Here is an 18,274-nt window from a genome sequence, read left to right as displayed (position 1 = left end):
AGAAGTCAATCAGTGTGTCCAGTCAGCACAAAAACACCACTGAAAATTCTAGATTTTGGGGTGGGACATTTTTATGATCACTTTTTTTTTTTTACTCATTGATTGAAAGTTGTGGATTTTGTTCTGTTTCTAGTGTGGACTAAATCTCCTACTGTAGCTTCATGTATGAATCATATTTGGTACCGCTAGAAACAGATCAGGGGACCACAACCACCATTAATTTTTACCCACCAGCTATTTAAAAAAAAAAAGAAAAAAAATCTAGTCCTCACACTTTCTTTGAGTAGCTTTCTATATGAATGCTACTCTCCCTGCCCATTCCTCTACTTGTGCATGAATGCTTACCAGTATAGGCCACCTGTTAGAGTTTCTTTTGAGCAACATACATCTAAGTAGTTATACATAACTGGTCTGAATCTCTTTCCAGCAATATATTAATTCTGTGTTAGCTTAATTTTTATGTGTCTTAGTTTCTTCTGTAATGTGGCAATAGTGGCTTTTTGGTGGTATTGAATTGGGTTGAAATAATACAATAAACATTGTGTATGACACATAACAAATATCTCAAAGTGTTCTTTTGTTTATTTCATAAATATTTATGAACACTTTTTTATATGGCATTGGTCTATTTTCAGGGAAAGCAAAGGTAGGACATATTTCTTGCTAAGATTAAGTGATATCAGCAATGATTTATTAACTTATTCTACACATTTTCATCTACTTCCAATTGCATGTGAGGAAATAGAGAAGAAATAAAGTGGTATACAAGCTGGATACAGACAACAGATTGCCAAATGTTAGAGGGGAGAGAGTTGAGGGCTGGGTAATAAGGGTGAAGGGATTAAGCAAAGAAAAAAAAAAGAAAGACTCATGGACACAGACAAGAGTATGGTGACTGTCAGAAGAAAGGGGGTGGGATGGGGGAAGGTAGAAGAGAGTAAAGGGAGGATAAATAGTGATGGAAGGAGAATTGACTTGGGTTGGTAATCACACAATACAATATATAGGTACTATATTGTATAATTTTATACCTGAAACCTATATAATTATATTAACCAATGTTACCCCAATAAATTCAATAAAAAATAAAGGAAGAAAAATTGCATCTCTTAAATAAATTCCTCTGATCATGATGTATAATCCCTTTTATATGTTGTTGGATTTGCTTTGCCAGTATTTTATTGAGGAGTTTTGCATTTATATCCATGAGTGATATTGGTCTGTAGTGTTTTTTTTTTTTGTATTACCTTTGTCTCATTTGAGTATTAGGGTAATATTGGTCTCATAGGTTAGTTAGAAAGTATTATTTTCTTCTATTTTCTGGAAGAGACCATCAAGAATTTGTATTGATTTTTCTTTAAATGTTTGGTAAAATTCTGGGTCTGGAAGGATGTTCAGAACTAGCAAAGTTGGGTGAGCATTTCTTTTGTGCTTCTGTACATGTTGCCAGGAGAGGCACTGGTTACCATTTTTCAAGACTATCTTTTTCAAGGATGTTTGTATAGCATGTTTGTATAGCTTTGGAAGATAGGAAAAATTTCTCTCTCTGAAGCAAAGAACTGACATACCTACTGTACAACATAAGTATCTAATTTTTTCTAAACTCAGGTTTTTCTTCTGTAATGTAACCCATTGTATGTGTAAGTACTACCAGGAGATCTTCATGTTGGCCTGTGGAAAATTGTGCTTGGGAATAGTCCAATGGGTAGGTAAAGGGAGTTACAAATGGAGAAAGAGCATTGGGAAGGATGTAAGGGGAAAATGGTAGGATTGTTCATGTTTTTGTGGGGCATGGTGTTCATGGACAGAAAGAAATGACCTTGGAAAGGGTACACAGTGTGGTAGAGTTCGATATGCCATGTTAATGTTATTTAAACTTATTATGTAGGAAAGGTGAATAGCCATCGGTCTTTGAATAGATATATTTCTGTTCTTGAAAATATTAATGTTTTTATTGAATTTTTTGGGGTGACATTGGCTAATGAAATTACACAGGTTTCAGGTGCACAATTCTACAATACATCATCTGTATATTGCATTGTGTGTTTACCACTTAGTCATGTCTATGAAAAATTAGACCGAGAAAACACCAAGTAAAAGAAGTCAGTTAGGAGGCTGTTACAATAATGGGTACGAAATAATTATTTCCCTGAGTTGATATCCTGGCAGTTGGAACGGAGAGGACAAATATGAATGTCTTTATTGAAGTAAAGCAGTAATTAATAAATTAGTAATTTAAGATGCTGTGTATAGGGCAGAGATCCTGTCTGCTCCAGGCACCACTGTATTTGTAATGCATAGCATAGTGCCTGCACATGATAGGTGTACAACAAATATTATGGAATGAGAAGTTGAATGAAAGAATCAGCAAGAATTCTAACAGAGGGGGAGAAGAGAAAAACATTGCTTCTATTTGTTTTAATTTACTGTTAAAGGGATCATGATAGTGTAATAAAGATATTTGGGAAATACTAGAGTAAGAATAGATTTAAAGAGCACAATAAGTTTACTTTTCAACATGTTGAATTTGAAGCTTCTATGGATCTGCTCAGATGGTACTAAACAGCAGGCAGTTAGGATTGGGAATCACTAGTCTTGACAGCCACCAGCATAAAAGTGATCACTGTAGATGACATAAGGTGGAGGGGTTAGGGGAAAAAAGAAGATAACCAAATAAAGGCCCAAGTTAAGAAAGAAACCCTGAACAATACCCAGTTCAGGCTCAAGAGGAGGAAGAAGTTTAAGAAGATAGAGATTAGTCGGAGAGATAAAATACTTATCTCAGTGTTTCAGAGGCTACGATGGTAAAGTGTTTCAAAAATAAAATGATGGTTGCATTCACTGAGTTTTCAGCAGGGCTTAGAAGAAGAGGTCTAGAAAATGGTCACTAGGAGATTAGTGATATTTGGAAAGAGTAAATCCAATAGTGTGGTGAAAGTAGCTGATAGATTGTAGATGTGGGGAACACGAAGGCTTTTTCAAAAGGTCATGGGTAAATTATTCTTTGTGTTAATTAGGTTCTTATTTGTGGAGAGAACTGGATATAAATAAGTATATTTTGTAAGCAGTAAGACTGAATATACCTGCTGAGACCCAAAACTATAAAATAGATTAAGTTGATAATGAAATGATTCTCTATAGATGAGACTATCTTTGTAAAGGATTGATCTGAATACAAAGCTGCCCGGAGAATATAGTCAGGTTGCCCAAACACGAACTGTGATGCCTATTTAAGCCTAAAGCTACCACATGGCTGAAAGGTCTGAGAAAAGAAAACATACTCTTTGGCACTGAAACAAAATATGAATACATTTGTGTTCCATCTAGATTTAGTATAAGTTAATATTTTTGCAGAGGCTCATCACCATAGGAGAAATTTGGTGTTAGTTTAGGAATCTTGAAGCTAATAAATAGACAAGATCAGAATGTGACCACTCACCCTGGACAAAGCCCTCTTCTTAGAGAATATAATATACTAGTTTTTGCTATTTTTGCCCAAGACAAGAGTCCTATGTGCCACCAGCCAGCCAGTTAGCTGCCACATCATCATTTACAGCACATGCTATATACAAATGAAAATTGATCTTGAGGTATTCAGGGAAGCACCGAGGCAGAGAGCTGCTCCTGTCAGGAAAAATTGTTCTTGTTAGGATTTAGTGAGATGGCACCTGATGAAGACAGTGTAGGGTAGTTGTTTTTTTCTTTTCTTTTTTTAAATAGATATTTAAACAAAACTTAAGAAAGGAAAAGTAAAACTGTGAGTTGAAAACTTAAGCTTAAAGATTAAATAGAATCCTTAATTTAATTTTAGCATTGATAACATTTAAATATTCAACTCACACAAGTTGCTTCTGCTGGGGGTGGCTGTGACCATAGAGTAATACATAAAAAAACCAAGCTGAGGGTTTGCAATGAGATGACAAGAGCTAAGAGCTAAATGGCTGCTTTTCTGGGACTCCTGGGTACAACTAGGAGAGGAGATTAATATATTGAAAAGCTGGTTAGAACCTTGTTTCAGAAACTACTACAAATCCATTCATGTTAATCAGGTTGTGTTTCTAAGCAGCTGAAAAGTTAGGCAGCTTTTGTCTCCTTGCCAAGTTTTTAATGAGACCCACTAATCCTGCAGATGTGTTTAAATGTGTCAGGCATGTTTGGGGAACAACCTGTGGACCTGAAGACTATAGGAGGACTCTATCTATAGGTCTAATTGGGAGCTACCAAATGTTCCCCAAATGATAAGTAGAAGCTAAATGTAATAAAAAGCTTTTAGCAGTTCCATTTTGTAGATAAAAAGAAAAAACAAATAAACCCTGAGTTTTGTTGTTGTTTTTGTTTTGTTTTTAACGTTCTAAGGTATCACATATCTTTCCTAAGAGTTGTGTGGGGGATATGTTGGTGTACTATTTATTTAGAAGAATAGGGTTACATTTTTTGTTGATGACTTTACTTTTCTGGTTTCTGTTAGAGGGACAGTGGGGACTTGGAAACTCAGAGGCATTTCTCTGGCAATGTGTATATCTGTATACCTGTCAGCAGGCCAACTCCAAGCCCTTCATTTACTTGGTGCTACGGGACAAGTCTAAGAGCTGACATTGCAGAGGAGAAAAATAATATATTTGCAATCACTTTAGGTAGTTTTTTTAGGGGAAAACATATGGGTTAAAGTGATCTATTTTCCAAGGAATATGAATTTTAAAGCTATGGAATTACATGTGTGACCTCTGTGTATTGCTTTATAATGTTATCATGATGCAGAGAGAAAATGAGGATTATCAATCAGTGGTTAAATGATCATCCGGCAGGAAAAGGTTAGAACTGGAAGGTAATTCTAGAGGTCCTTGAGGTGCCTTTGCCTTCTCATTCATTCATTCTTTCAAGAAATACTTATTGAGCACCAACTATGTGACAGGCTCGGTGGTGGAATGAGGATACAATGCATTTCACAAGGGGTCTGCCTCCTGGGCACGGACAGGGTCGTGAGGGTGATGGGGAATAGAAGAGGAAACCCCATGACAATACAGTGGATATATGCTTGTGTGGGAGAAGAGGATACACCTAGGGTGCCGATTTTAGGTGCAGGAGATCAGGGAAAGCTTCTTTCAGGAGTTTGCACAGAAATTGAATTATAAGAAACAAATATCTCCAGATAGGAGCAAGGAGGGAAGAGAGTATGCCAGGTAGAAGAACAGAATATGCAGTCCTGGAGGCAAGAAAGAACCGTGTACTTAAGGACCGATAAGTGGTTGGTCTGTCCGAGCTCTATGTTGTTGAGGTTTGGAGGGAGGGCAACAATGGAGGGAGAGCTCTGACCATATAATAGGGAGTCAGATTACTCCTTGTAGGCACCTTAAAGAATTTGGACTTTGTTTTCCTCTGAAGACACACAGGAAGTCATTTTGGAGTTCCAAGCAGAGGAATAAGTTAGTAAAATCATCCCGGTTGTAGTGGGAAGTGTTTAGAAGATGAGATTCTGGATATAGCGAGACCAGTTAAGAGGCAATGCTGTGAATGATAAAGGTGCATGATGACAATAGCTTCATCTGAATTAAGAAAAGTGGTGATGGGGAGAAGTGGATTAATTCCAGAATTTAAAAGCAAGCATTTTTCTTATTTATGAGCAAGGTCTGTTTATCATTTTTCAGCCCAAGATTTTTGCAAAACCTGTCTCCACTACAGACCCTGCTGCCCACATGACCCACCTCCCCCAGGGTTCCCAGGCCTAGGTGGCCTGGTTAGAAAAGATTGGCAATGCCAGTGAGATTCTCCTCTTACGTTTTAGGATTATGGGAATTGAGACACCAAAAGTTGGGTCAGTGAATGTTAGGAATTTGACCTGAAAAGTCATATAACTGTTGATGAGTAAGGAGAAAAAAAACAAACAACAAAAAACTGATCCTCGGAGGGAGGAAAATTAAGGAGATATGCAGATGATTGCAGAGACAAGAGCCAATGTAGCAACTGAGAGATGGAGAGTGTTAATTCTACTTTATATCCTGCTCTTAAATTACCAGTGATATTTGTACAACATCCATACCTTCTTGTACTTGAGCTAGTTAGAGTGAGCTTTATCTCCTGCCCTACCTCTCAGCATTAGTTTGGGATTCTACTACACAATCAAGGATTAATATGCCGCTAGCTGGTTTGCATAATCAATAGGTTTGAGACCTTTGAGCCTGTATTCTATCCCTTTATTTACATTGGTCTTAACTGATGCGTTTGAAGTAAGGAAACAGCATGTCCTTTTCATGCTCATAGTTTTAGTACTCCAGGTTTGTAGGCTAGAGCCAATAGATTTGTTGGTTCCTTGGAAATTTTTTTTCCGTTTACAAAATGTTATGTGACTGACCAAAGCAGAATCACACAGCCTGTCAGAAGTCTGTGAAAGGACAAGATGATGTGTTTTAAGTTGTTGTGTTATTAAAAACACATCATTCTGGTACTGATCCTATTGTTTTAAGAGATGCTGCTTTGTTGTGGAATGGACTATGAGAAATGATTGTTGCACTTGACAGTAATAGGAAAAGCATCAGGGCTGCTCAGATTTAATGTCCAAACTCCAGCCTTTTCAGAACAAATAGTCTCCTACAATTTGAAGACTCTGAAGCTAGTAAATGGAACTGAAAGCATCTTAGAGCTCCTTGTTGACACCACATGATCATAAACCCTTCAGTCTCTGCAAAGAGGTCATAAAGCAAATTGCTCCTTCACAAGTAAACCGATTAAAGGGAGACAGAGCTTAGACATCTTGGAGCCTAATGAGGGCATTTCAGGGAAATGATGCTCCTTTTCTAGAACAAATGATAAATTTTTGTTACGTGTGAGAAACAGAATTTCTCACTGGAATAAACTGAAGGGACAGGGTAGGCACTATATTCTATTTCAGCAACACTGGGCTGGGAGTCAGAAGACTTGGGATTCCTAATCTGACATTAACTGGGTGACCTTAGGGAAGTAAACTAACCACTCTGCTTGTCTTTTTTTTCATTTGTAAATGAGAACATTCATTCATTCAATATTATTTCATTGAGTCAATATTATTAGCCAGTTACTTTCACATTTGTAATTTCAGTTCACAAGAATCCCAGGAGGAAACTGTTGTTATTCATTCATACTAATAAGAATCTAATGCTCAGAGGGTTTAAGTGACTTTTCTGGGTATATTTGGTAAATTTATAGTTGGTCAGTGGTTGATGCAGGATTCAACCCCAGCTTTCCAAGTCCAGTTTTTTCCTGCTACAGAAAGCTGCTTCCCTTGTGGTCCAATTGTATTGATTAATGTATGTAGTTATAGTTATTACTGTTTGTTATCTCATAGGAGTTATGGCCCAATTTCCTGTGTGTATGTTTATTTTCCCAACTAAACCATAGCTCTTTAAAGGCAAAGATCTCAATGTTTATATCTTTGTTACATGCCTCCTCACCCTGTACAATATAGAATACTGAACTCCACACATTTATTCATTCAACTATTCATCATTGAAAAAATATTAATCAAGTGACTATTATGTGGCAGGCACTGTTCTAGGTGCTTAGAATACATTATTGCACAAAATAAATGATATTCCTGACCTCATTCACTTATATGCTAGTTGAAGGAGAAGCAAATAAATAACAAATGGAATATGTTAGGAGTTGATAAGGGCAATAAAAAAGTAGAGCAGGTTAAGGGGGATTGGGAATGCAGAGGGAAAGGTCAGTTTCCAATTTTAAACAAGGCCATCGGGAAAGCTTCATTGGCAGCTGAATACTTGAATTTGTTACATAAATTCACTTGGGAGTTTCCTCTGACAGCTTCAAGCCTCGGCTTTGCTAATGTACAATGGAGAAATGGCACTAGGCTTTGGCCTTAACTGAAAATTCACCAACGCATTTATTTCCCAGCAGAGAACTTTAGATCAATATCTTCCATATTCATCTACGAAACACCAAGGGTATAAGGTTGAAGTGGCCAACGCGTAGCTTGAATTTATGTCATGCCCTCTAAAACGGACAGCCCGGCATCAGGGCACAGGGCTGAAGGTAATGCTGATCTTAGCTAGAAAAAAACACGAGTCTGTGAGCCTTACAGATGTGTAATCAATAGCAAGGTTACTGGCTACAAGGGATTTTACACATCTGTCAGCTAAATCAGAACCCTAAAGGGCAAATGCTGATCTAAAAAACATTAGCCAGATTTGTGGTGCTGAGTCAAGGAGTTTGGGTCCATAAACCAATGCATGCATTACAATGAGACATCAGGATGACAATTTTTCATTGGTGACAGTGAATCTTGTTTCAGTCTGGTTTCCTAGTTGATATTCATAGAAAAATATTAGATTGGCTGAACTGTCATCAGAGATCATTTTGTTTTTATTTTTTGCTTTCTTTTTATTCTATTTTATTTTTGTTCCTTATTACAGTGTTTTCTGTTTGTTCTTTGCTTATCCTTGCCTTTCTTTTAAAAGTTATCTGCTGTCCAGCTGGCGTGGCTCAGTAGTTGAGCATCGACCTATGAACCAGGAAGTCATGGTTTGATTCCCGGTCAGGGAACATGCCCAGGCTGTGGGCTCAATCCTGTGTGGTGCATGCAGGAGGCAATGGATCAATGATTGTCTCATCATTGATGTTTCTGTCTATCTCTCCCTCTCTCTCTCTGAAATAAATAAAAAATATATTTTAGAAAGTTATCTGCTTTCTTTATGATTTTCCCAACCTTTTTTTTTTCCATCACCGATCTTCCTCCCTTTCTTCTTCTCTTCCTTAAATAATTATTTGCATTTACCATGTACTGGGCTAGGGGTTGTGCTGTGTGATGCATAAGAGTGCTAAAAAATAGAGCCCTCCTTTATGAACCCCTTTGTCTATTGCGAAAGAGGACACTATACTTGTCATCTTATATCCTCAAATAAATATGTATTGCATAACTCTGCCAAATGTTATATTGAAAAAAAGAGGATGCTGTAAGGGAAAATAGCATGGGATGAGTTGAACACAAGGTGGTAGAGAAGGTTTCTCTGACAAAGGATGTTGAAGGAAGGGAAGGAGCTATCTAGGCCAATGGCAAGTAGGAATCCTTCAGAGAGAAAGAAGTGTCAAGAAATACCTTAGGGATGGCCTACACATTGTTCTATGAGAGACTGTTGAAAGGCCAGTGTGGCTAGGTCACAGTGTGGGAGCATAATGTGGCCTAAGCAGATTGGCGATTACAGAGGACTTTCTTCTATTCCCCCTCCTTTCCCTGTACTCATTTACCTTAGACATGAATAAGGTATGTATTTGAACACATCCTTTGATTTTTTAAGTTATTATATAGGAAAAATGAGTACAAAACAGAACATGATGAATATGGAAAAATAAATAGAACAAGATGCTTTTGGTGAAGGAACCAAGGAGTTCAAATGGGCACTGAGCAAATGAAAAGTGGCTACCGTGGTTTTCTGTGACACGTGAATTAGCTTGGTTGCTAAGAAACAGAGTGTGCCTACTACAATACACAGTTATAAGTGTTAAAGATTTGAACATAATTTGCATGTGTGTGTAGTGTGTGTTTAAGTGTATGGCAGTGTATTTGTATAATTTATGCTGAAAGGTAGTATTTTTGACTCATAATCAAATGTTTTTCCATGCAATAAAAAAATCACATTATTTTATTTCAGTACTCTAAGTTGTTTTGTGAATTAAATGCCTCTTTTACACTTTTTCTCTGGAAGTGTTTTTCTTCAACTTTTTAAGAACTATAAGACATCACATATATACATTTTATTTACTTATTTATATATGAGACATTTGGGTTATGTTTTAGTGTTTTCATTTTGACTGGCTTATTGTAGATGAGTAATGGAGATGCAAAATATATGGCACAATGCAATCAAGTAGTTCTGAGAAATAAAAATATCATTATCATGAACTAGATCATAATAGAATTCTCTGTAGGTACCAGGAAAAAAAAATGGGTATGTAACCTCAGTAATAAATATGTATTCTTCCTACATGTAACACTTTACTTTGATAGCTTTGCACACCTATGAAAACATTTTATTTATAACATGAATTTTTTAGCATAATATTTTAGAAAATGACTTCACACTATACTTATTACTAGGGACTGAATTTTATTTACTGAAAGTTAATAAGAAAAGAAATAATTATCTATTTATTGATTCAATTTCGTAAAAATGTATTATGAACAACAACATCCATTTGAACAATCATGTCCTATACTAGTCCCTTAATTCGTACTTCCCCAAAGAGGTATAGAAGAATTCCATGAGAAGAGTATATAGAATACTGAAAAAGTACAGGGAATCCTGTGAGATTTACTGAAAGTTTTGTTTTCTTCCCAAAGCTCTCTGACAATATTTGGAATGGTTAACAATAAGAATCTTGGTAGCCTAGGAGGATTTCACTTGTAAAAATTTCTTTTTCCTAAATTGTGTTCTGAATTACTCTTGCCTACCGTCCTGAATAACACAGTGAGTGATGTGTTAAAGTGACTTGAAGAAATAAAATTATATTTGGGTTTGGGGTATCTATGCCTCGTTGCTATTTTTTTCTAAAGGATTTTCATGGCTTACTCCTAGTACTTCATAAATACACAAGCAAGGTCTGGCAAGAAACTGGTTGCTACTGACAAGAGTAGAATTTTCAGTTTGGATTGATAATGTTCTATACTGGGATGGCTGTATAAACCAGCAGTATTTACTTATGACCTGCCAAATCAATGAATTCACTTGGATAGGGACTTCTAGCCAATATTTGCCTTCTGTGTTCACTATCATCTTTGTTTTGGACTTTCTGGAGTCCATGAATCAGCCTACAATATTTATTGAGTGGCTTTTGGATAAAGAATATGAGGCATTCTATGAGGATCTTTGAAAAGTGTTAAGAGAATGAGGGACTATGCACATATCATGTATCATGGGTTACGCGTGGAAGGAAAGTTATCAACCTCCATGATTAGAATAGTCAAGCCAGGTGCTTGTCAGTTCAAAAGTCTTCTCCTGGGAAGCCTCATAATGCCTGTTTCATATCTAGGTGCTTTTCTAATAAAATGCTTGATATAATCTATGCCTCATTATCTCTATAACCTTTGAGCCAGGGTAGACTCTACCTAAATTTAGCCATATATTGAGTGACTAATGACCAATCGTTGCTCAGAATGACTTATGCTAGGATGAACAGCAGTAGCCTATACTATATGTCAATTAGTTGGATGAAGCTCAAGCTTAGGGACTTTATTTTTTTTATTTTTTTTTATTTTATTTATTTATTTATTTTTTTCTAACCCTAACCCTAACCCTAACCCTAACCCTAACCCTAACCCATCAAGCTTAGGGACTTTAAATAGTCAATTACACAGGAAGAGCAGGAGTAAGAGATGTAGAAATGGGGACAAGCTAAGCCACCAAGGTAGAGCTTGGAGTAGGGATTAGTCAGTGCCCTACTGTGAGAAGCAAATCAACTATTTGAGTTTCTATTAAGATATCAGAACTGCTATTAGACTTTAGAAAATATTTATTTGTGCAGAATTCTGTGCCTATCCCCACAGTCTCTCAGAGGATTTCTGAGAGCCAACTAGGACAGATCAAACCCATGAAGACATGTTTATTATTTCCTCCCTCCTTTTTCACTTTCCCACTTCCTCATAGTGCTTTCTGATATACTACCAGTTTTAGTGCCTGCTTTGTGATGACTCCAAACCAATATACTCTTCTCATGGAATTCTTCTATACCTCTTTGGGGAAGTAAGAATTAAGGGACTAGTATAGGACGTGATTGTTCAAATGTATTTCAGTCCTTTCATCTTATAGCAACCATTCTTAACAAAAACTTTCTAGGTAGGAAACTGAAGACTGGAAAGCAGTCTTGGGCTAACATTCTTGGCTAATAACACTCATATGAGGCCTCTTGAATTGACCAAGAGAATTATCATGTGTTAAAATATTGATTACCTCTTGTAAATTAGAGACCTAATTCTATGCATGAAATCTTATAATGGGGAATGATTGCTTATCTTTTCTGGATTTTATTGTTGACTAGATATTTAATTGCAATTTATTTTCTTTAAAAAAAACCTTCATTTCTAGGTTTTAATAAAACATTTCAAGATAGTTCTGTTAAATGTTTTTCCCCCAAAATACTAACATCAAGAAAATATGGAGCCAATTAGTAAACATTGTTGTTTTTATTGATCACATAATCTTAAGAAAAACAATGACAACTGAATTACAAGTCTCACAATTGCATGAGAAGTGGCTCTTACAACCTACACTAAAGAGATGGATTCAAAATGTGATGTTAAGTAATTGAGCACCACAGGGGATGGACATGCATGGTGGGCTGGAGAAGTTCTGTAGAGAAAGTTAAGTGAGAATACCAAAACTGTTTTCTAAATAGTAAATAGTATACTACTTTAGAAAATTTTCCCCAGATAGTAAATTTTCCTATTAGATAGACCTGTTATTTAAATCTATATACAATTATCTCTTAAATTGCATAATATGAAAAAATATATAAAATAAACATTTTCGATAACCAAGATGTAGACATAGTGACAGATCAACTCGTATTTTTAGGTTTCCAAATAAAACAATGATTTTTTATTTTGCTTTAATTATGGATAAAGGCTAGTAATCTTATTTTGCTTCTTTTCAACAATGACAACTTTGATCAAGCTCAACATTTCATGCATTAACAAATAGGCCAAATAAAAATTTTATATACTTTTTATGAAATTAGAATCAGAATGGTATTTTCATTCATGTTCCAGGGCTGCTTGTATTCCGAAAGTGTGTTCTGCCTATTTTTCAGTCTTTATTTTTCTTTTTTTCTGTCCTTGTTCATGTTACTTTCATTGTCCTCAGCTCAGTGAGGTGTCAGCACTTTCACTTTCAAAGAGAATATATGGTGCCTTCCACAGAGTCCCTTCTCTAGCACAGCCAACTACTAGTGACAAGTGACTTTAATAGGGGATATGTGTCTTTAGTCGTTTGTGGAGTCACAAGATCTGTATAATGAAAGCGCTGGCATTTTGGTGGAAGTAGGTCTCCTTGTTCTCACACAGTTCTACTGGTATCAGCTTAATTGATCCTGCTTTTGTCAGAAGGCAATTTGTGTCAGCCCAGCACCAAGGGAGACAAGCAATAGAAGGCTATACTCTTTAGGGCCAAGTTGTATATTTTTACAGAGTTGCTGTCAAGGTAGATTTATATCTTTTACAATTATGCAGAATGTGAAAAAAAAGGGGTAAGGATTGTTTCCTCAATGGGCCAATTAGATGAGAGAGTTGCATGTGCAGAGTGAAAAAGTTGGGCTTCTCAGGAATAGACTTCCTAAAATGCAGTTTAACAGCTATAGCACATAGAATTATTGTTAATTTATGAGTAATGATCAGTGGGAAATTTACTTTAATGCTTAGAAAGGATAATGTAGTGTTTTAGATTTTGTGTAAAAATGTTTTAGGTGTGCACATGAGTCTATTATATCATCTTTTATGGGAAGGAGAAAAATGTGATTAATTTCACCTTATATACAATGTAAGTGTTAGCTAAGACTCAGGATACTTAATTTTTTCCCTAGAGTGACTAAACTAATATATATATTCCTGGAGCCACAGCAACTTGATATGCCCTTGACACACACACACACACACACACACACACACACACACACGTGATCCCAACAATAAGCATCACTGAAAGCTGTCAACACTATAAAATAATGGATTTTTAGCATGCAAAGCTCATGTGTAAAAGGATAAATGCATTCATGGAAAAATCATTACCTTGTCTTTTTAAAATATTAATTTCGAAAGAAAGAAATCAGTCTTATTTGAGGATGGTTATCTTTAATATAAGTTTGTTTGGGAACTTGTCTGGGTAGGTTTTTTATCAAAGGGATTTCACCATGTACTTCCCATGAGGTTTTCACCTCTACAGACCTATATTTTGAGTTTGACTCATCAACACTTTCAGATATGACTGAGAGGTGACCTCAATTTATTGCTGAATAGAGAGAGGTAGACAATCTTTGTATGTTTGATGAAGCTTGAGACTTTTCATCTTAGAAATAGAATATGGAGGCTATTACATTCATGTACTAAGTGTTCTTAAACCTCTTTGACAAGTTGCTGATCAATTTCAAGCAGCACATTGATCCTTATTCTTTTTCTTCATTTCTTTATATCCTTCGATTACTCCATTTTTCCTAGGTTGAACATTCATTGTGGTCACTTTTTATAGGTTTGGATAAAATATAAATTATAGCACCCAGCCATAAATAACTTCAAATCACTCACTTTTGTGTATTTCTTCCTGGAAGGAATATGTATGTCAGTCAAGAACTGAAAATGAATTTGGAGTTAGGAAAGGAATCTCCTGTGGCTTCTTATAAAGAAAAATAGCTTTCTCAGACTAAGATGTAATTTTTTAAAGTATTTTTAATGAAAAGGTAGACATAATTTTCTAATAGTTGATTTTGTACCTGTTTTAAAAATGTTTATTACATATAGAACATCCATACATTGTTCTCTCATATTTATCAAGATAATATTTTCTGATAAATCAAATACATATAGACTAATGTCTCAAGTATAGTTTACATGTTTTTATTTTATTTTTTATGTATCTGTATTTTATTTTTAAGTGAAAATATTGTTTATTTTATTGAATTTATTGGGGTGACATTGGTTAATAAAATTATATAGTTATAAATAAAATAAACTAACGAACAAAATAGAAACAGACTCATAGAGAACAGTCTGACAGCTGTCAGATGGAGGGGTTTGTGCAGCTGGGTGAAAAAGATGAAGAGTTTAAGCAAAAAAAGAAAAATCCCTCGTAGACACAGACAACAGCATGATGATTGTCAGAGGGGAAAAAGGGTGGGGTGAGGAGAGGTAGAAGAGGGCAAAGGGGGAATAAATGGTGACGGAAGGACACCTGACTTGGGTGGTGCACACAATACAATATCCAGTTCATAGCTTTTTAATGCTGAGGAGGCAGTCAATTCAGTCTTATCCAACACGAGTGTTTCTGTTTTGAATAACTAAGCTGGCCTACATGGGAAAATAATCTCTACCAGAAATAGATGCACTTTGTGAAAATTTCCTACTCTGGTAATATTTCCTCTCAATTTTATAACCTTCCCAGGAACATGAGTTTTGCTTCAGTAAGAACCAACAGTACAGAAGATTTATTTCCTAGGATATACACACACACTTGGCAGAATGATATTTGTAATATTAACGTACGTATCCCTCCCCTGCCTCCGATGTTTCCACATTGCTCTGTCACCTGCGCTTGTTTCAGCAGCTAGACCAGGAGCCATCCATTGTGTCTAGGCAGTTTTGTTATAGGGAAAGCAAGTTTTTTGAGAGTCAAGTTTTTAAATTTTGAATTAAAACATCAAGTATGACACAAAAATTTTGGAAAGATACCGGGCAAATAAGAGCCAGGTTTGCCCGTATCCCGCTGACTATATAAAGAATATCCAGACTGGAAAGTGATAGTGAGAAGAAAGAGGGGGAAAGAGTTCTTAGTCTCTGATGGATTCCTGAAAGGGGGCCAGATAACATATATCTTTCTCCATTTTCCACCCTTAATTGCCAAATCAAAGGGGCAGCAACATCCCCCACCCCAGGTGTACTTGGAGAGCGGAATGATCCTGTGCCTTATTTTCCAGGCAGATCCTGGGAAATAAAAGACTACCCAGTTTCTGTACCCCAGCTTGGTACAGAAACATCTGTGTGTGGGTGTCTAGGCAAATGGATCTGAAGCAGCCTGCTGCAATATCCATGTGTCCCTGCGGAGCTAAGGAAGCAGCAGAAATATTTTTCTGAAGGTCAGAGAGCTATGTGGTTATGGCACACAGAGCAAATAATACTGTACGGTAAATACCTTATTTTCAAGACAAGGAGGCCGTGCAGTGATGTGCCTAACATGAACTCAGAAAACTGCCTGAAACACAAGTATCCAACTGATCACAAAGTAATTTGTATATAGATGATGATGGAAAATTCCCAGATTTCTACCCACATTCTCTGTAACCTGTCATTACATAAGTTCTAAAGAATTTAGCAGGTAACACTGGGAAAAGATGAGGAGAGTCACTGAAATGACTAACTTATTGCTGCTCAATGACAAATGCTCAGAAAACAAATTAAGTTTAGTTATAGCAAAGAGAGTTACATTTTTTGAGTATCTTATTTGGTAGATTATTATGTATATTTTTAACATACCTCTTATCTTGAATGTGTCATTTTTGTTTTTAGCTCTTGTAATAAATAGTACTAAATATTTAAAATATCCACTTGCCCCTTCCCATCTAAGCTTTGTCTGGCAAATTGTAGCCATTGGAGATTCTGTTGTTGAATTTTGTGAACATTTAAAGATATTTTTTATTATCATTCTTTTCTGATTGTATTGTTTAAAAATGAGATGAAATATAAAACTGCAAGATGATTCTGGCCTATCCTATATAATAAAACCCTAATATGCAAATCAATCAAACAGTGGAATAACCGGTCGCTATGATGCGCACTGACCACCAGGGGCAGACGCTCAATGCAGGAGCTGCCCCCTAGTGGTCAGTGCGTTCCCACAGGGGGAGTGCTGCTCAGCCAGAAGCCAGCTGCTCAGCCAGAAGCCAGGCTCACAGCTGTTGAGCACAGGGGCGGTGGCGTGGCAGCACTAAGGACCCCGAGGGGTCCTGGACTGTGAGAGGGCACAGGCCAGGCTGAGGGACCCTCCCCCTCACCCCACCCAGTGCATGAATGTTATGCTCTGGGCCTCTAGTCATATATAGTTCTATAACTAGCTATTTTTTCAATATATCCTGGTTCCTTTAACTGGATAGTGATATTAAAAACCCAGGTCTGGGTGCGAGGTGTTCAATTATCTTTTTAAGACAGAATAATCACAAATGGTGCAAAATATGAACAAGATTAATTGGTGACATTTAAGGATAGTCTAAAATAGCAAATCTCAAACCTTTTGTCTCAGGATGCATTAAAATTATTGAGAATCTCAAGAAGCCCTTGTTTATGTGGGTAATATTAATTTATTTTTACTGAATTAAAGATAAAATTTAAAAATATTTGTTCAGTATTCCATTTAAATTACACAATAATAAATCCAACACTTGTTATATAACTGATATTTTTTTATGAAAAATAACTACGTTTTCAAAAATAAAAATTATCAAGAGTAGTGATATTGCTTTACAATTTGCTTATCTTCTTCATGTCTGACTTAATAGAAAAAGGCTCTATTATCAGTTCTGCTTTCAACATGTTGTAATTTATTGTTTTGGTTAAAATCTATGAAGAAAATCCAACCTCACACAGATATGTAATTGGAAACAAGAAAACTATAGTCTTTGAGATAATTTTGGATACTTCATGTAGCCTCTGGGAAAAGCTACCATATGTTTATGAGAGAATGAGATCCTAATATGCAAATTGACTGAACAACAGAACAAACCTGTGGAATGACCGGTCGCTATGACATGCACTGACCATCAGGGGGCAGATGCTCAATGCAGGAGCTTCCCCCAGCTCGCAGGCCTCAGGCAAGTGCCAACGGGGGCCCCCTGACCACCCCACTGGTCGTGCTACAGAGGGAGGCAATCAGCGGCAGCAGTGGGAGGCAGGGCCAGCAAGCAGGCCGCACCAGGCCGGCCAAGGTGGGCGCCAGCAGGGGTCCCCCGATTGCCCCTCTGGTAGCCCCACAGATCGGCCCTGATTGCCAGCCAGGCCTATATAATAAAACCCTAATATGCAAATCGACTGAACGGTGGAAGGACTGGCGGAACTACCTGTCTCTATGGTGCACACTGACCACCAAGGGGCAGACACTCAACACAGGAGATTCCCCCTGGTGCTCAGTGTGCTCCCACAGGGGGAGCGCCGCTCAGCCAGAAGCCGGGCTCACGGCTGGCGAGCACAGCGGTGGTGGCAGGAGTCTCTCCCGCTCTGCTGCAGGTGGGTGGTAAGGTGCGAGGGATCCCGAACTGCGAGAGCCTCGGACTGTGAGAGGAATGTCTGACTGCAGGTAGACATCCCCCAAGGGGTCCCGGACTACGAGAGGGCACAGGCCGGGCTGAGGGATCCCTTCCCCCCTCCAGTGTACAAATTTCATGCACTGGGCCTCTAGTAGGTAAATAATATCTTAGTATTATTATGAATATAGTTTTGACCTTGTGTACCCCCTGAAAATTATTGGGCGCTCACAAGGGTCTCCAAACCACATGTTGAGAATTGTTGATCTTAAATATATTGTGCTTTTAAAAATTA

This window comes from Myotis lucifugus, unplaced genomic scaffold (genome assembly GCF_000147115.1).
Source record: "Myotis lucifugus unplaced genomic scaffold, Myoluc2.0 scaffold_0, whole genome shotgun sequence".
NCBI classification, from domain to species: Eukaryota; Metazoa; Chordata; class Mammalia; order Chiroptera; family Vespertilionidae; genus Myotis; species Myotis lucifugus.
The sequence above is the reverse complement of the archived record's forward strand: the minus strand, read 5'-3'. Positions refer to the sequence as shown.